The sequence below is a fragment of the Triticum aestivum genome, chromosome 3B (assembly GCF_018294505.1).
Source record: "Triticum aestivum cultivar Chinese Spring chromosome 3B, IWGSC CS RefSeq v2.1, whole genome shotgun sequence".
Classification (NCBI taxonomy): domain Eukaryota; kingdom Viridiplantae; phylum Streptophyta; class Magnoliopsida; order Poales; family Poaceae; genus Triticum; species Triticum aestivum.
The window spans coordinates 426,530,791-426,533,504 of NC_057801.1; the positions used below are offsets into that span (position 1 = coordinate 426,530,791).

A 2,714-nucleotide genomic window follows, 5' to 3' on the forward strand; every position below is an offset into this window, starting at 1 on the left:
CACGGATCACCCCACTCTATGTGATCCGAACCGTCCACACCAGGTGGATCCAACGTCTCTCACTCACCTCAGCAGGCCAACCAAACCCTAACTCCACTCCTCTCCCCTCTCTTCCCCGATTCAGATCCACTCGCAGCCGCCACATACCTCCCGCCCCTGATTCAGATCCCGCCGCCCGCGCCCGCGCGCCACCACACTCCTCCTCGCCTCCCCACGCCGCTATTCCTCCACCCGCCGACCAACCCCGTCCCTGATGCCTCACTTGCCGCCTTCCACTGCAGGGTCGCCGCGCTCGTCTCGCCCTCGGCCCCACACCTCCACTGCCACCTCTGCTGGCTCTTCGCCTCTGCCTCCGCCTTGGGTGGATGGCCGATAGAGACGCCGAGAGCCACGGGCCGCCACCGACATGAGGAGGGGGATCTTCGACCGCCTATGGGCCGCCAACAACTAGGAGGCGCTCTCTGACCCCTTCTTCGACCGCGCGCTCGAGGACCACTACGAGTGCCTCCTGTCCAGCTACTACATCGACCTCGACATGAACAAGGCCGACGACGTGCTGCTGCACTGCCGGATCCTCGCAGAGTGCACCGCGGACCCCGACGAGATCCACCCGCCCTCTTCCTCTCCCATGCGTCTGCCCCATCATCCATCCCCGAGGTACCCTTCCCGACCGCCCCCAGTTAGTTCTCTTCTCTATGGCTGGATCAGCCCGACGCGTTCCTGACATTTTTTCTCTCCATCTCTATGGTTGGGAAGATGGAGAGGATGCTCAAGGATGATGCCATCCAGGAGAAGGGCGAGCGCACCAGGATGGTAACCACCCCCCTCCCATCCAATCTTCTGGTTATCCTTCTTGGTTTGACTGGGTCGGTTCGTTCGTCCGTTGGTTCGATGGCGCTGCTGCAACTGTGTGCAATTAGTTTATATTGATCTCATTCAGACTACAAAATCCATAGATTGTTAGTTTGACAAGTACCAGACCAACAACCTGACTGCCGGCTTCACTTAGTAGGATATGTAGTTAACCGCGACACACACACACACACACAAACACATACACTGATGATGTATTGCTGTTACATAATGTGTTTTTTCAACTGTGCGGAATGAGTTTACGGGTCTCCTTTGACTACGGAAGCTGAATATCACTCCCTTCGTTCATAAATAAGTGATGTGCAAAGAGGTGTTTTTTTACTTTATACTGCAAGGCAACAGCCTCACAGCTCTTTATTCATCAAAAATAAAATCTCTCTATACAAAAAAGGAAGAAAGTAAAGAAAGTAATTACAATACTTACAAAGAGAACTAGGGGAGGGAGGCTATCCAGGCTAAGAGGCTATCCCTATATTTACATTTGATTCTGTGTGCTAAGAGAGAGAGGTCATGCACAAAGTTCCTCCTCCAAGATCTAAAGCTAGGATCCTCATTTCTTAAGATTTTCCCATTCCTCTATGTCCAGATATTCGAAGCTGCTATAAAAACTACCTCAGAAAAGAAAGGTTTATTGAATTCTTTCTTAGAAGCTGAGGCCATCAAGAAGGTGGACTGGTTGGGTAGAGCCTGCCATGAGATTGCAATATAATTCCAAACTCTCTGACTAAAGTTGCAGGAGAGAAATAGGCGAATTCTGTCTTCATACATGGAAGACTGGCAAAGAACACAAGTATCATCCTGGATATGCCAATGTCTCCTTTGCATCATGTCTCTAGTATTAAGACGATCCATCAACAAAAGCCACCCAAATACTTTGATCTTAAGGGTACAGGAGCATTTCCAGATCCATTTGAAGATTGGATCAATCCCCAAGAGGTGTTGTGCATGGTGATTGCCTTCAATTTACTTTCTGCCTGTAGAGTTACTGTGTTAAATCTTGATTGAAGCATTCAGGTAGTTGCATCTCTTGGGTCAAGTGTTTCTCAGATGCTTGTATGTATCTTGGCTCGGTAAATCAATATAATACTTACTTAGCTATGAAGGGACTTTCATGAATCATAGCACTGGTGTGTGGCTGCGATGCATCTCTGGATTATTGGTTTAGTGTACTTTAGATATGTGATCCTTTTATCTAACTAGCTTGTATGTGCTTGTTCTTGAACTGTAGGTCGCGGAGGTTCCGCTGGAACCAAGTTCATGATGTCTCTGGGTCTGCTTGTGGCAGCCACTATGAACTGCGCTGATAACACTGTTGCTGCATCTTGCGGAGCTGCTGCTGCCGTCCCAAAGGGCAACCTTCATCAGACACAACCCCATAACAGGGCCTCAAGGTTCTGCTCCCCATCGGAGCTCTTTCTAAATCACTGAAATGAATATGGCTAGGCCCGATGTGCCTCTTGTATCTATTGCTCGATTTGTTATGATTTGATTCACCAAGAGTGATTCTTCTACTATCTTGTAGTAAGGTTAATTGTACAACAATGGGTGATTCTAATTTGGTTATTGCTAGAATAATTCATCAACTTGAGATATGCTAGGATGTTACTGTACGTGTCAAAGTTTGTTTGACCTTAGATTGTCTGTCAGAAGTATTGTATGCATCCATAATTTAATTCGCACCATTAATTTGGTCCTGCTATAGTCTTTTTTAAACTTCTCATGAGATTGAAGTATTCGTTCTGATTTCTGGTTTGCTGATTTTTGTAGACAACACTGGGTAGGAGTCCTTTGCTGCCATTGCTGTCGGTGGCTTCTCTGCCATCCATAGTCGCAGTCGTGGC

General features: G+C 47.9%; 1 pseudogene; it reads left to right on the top strand.

Moving 5' to 3' along the window:
- The first annotated feature begins 365 nt into the window (after positions 1–365).
- LOC123067522 (uncharacterized) lies at positions 366–2,301 on the top strand (annotated as a pseudogene).
- The last annotated feature ends 413 nt before the right edge of the window (positions 2,302–2,714 follow it).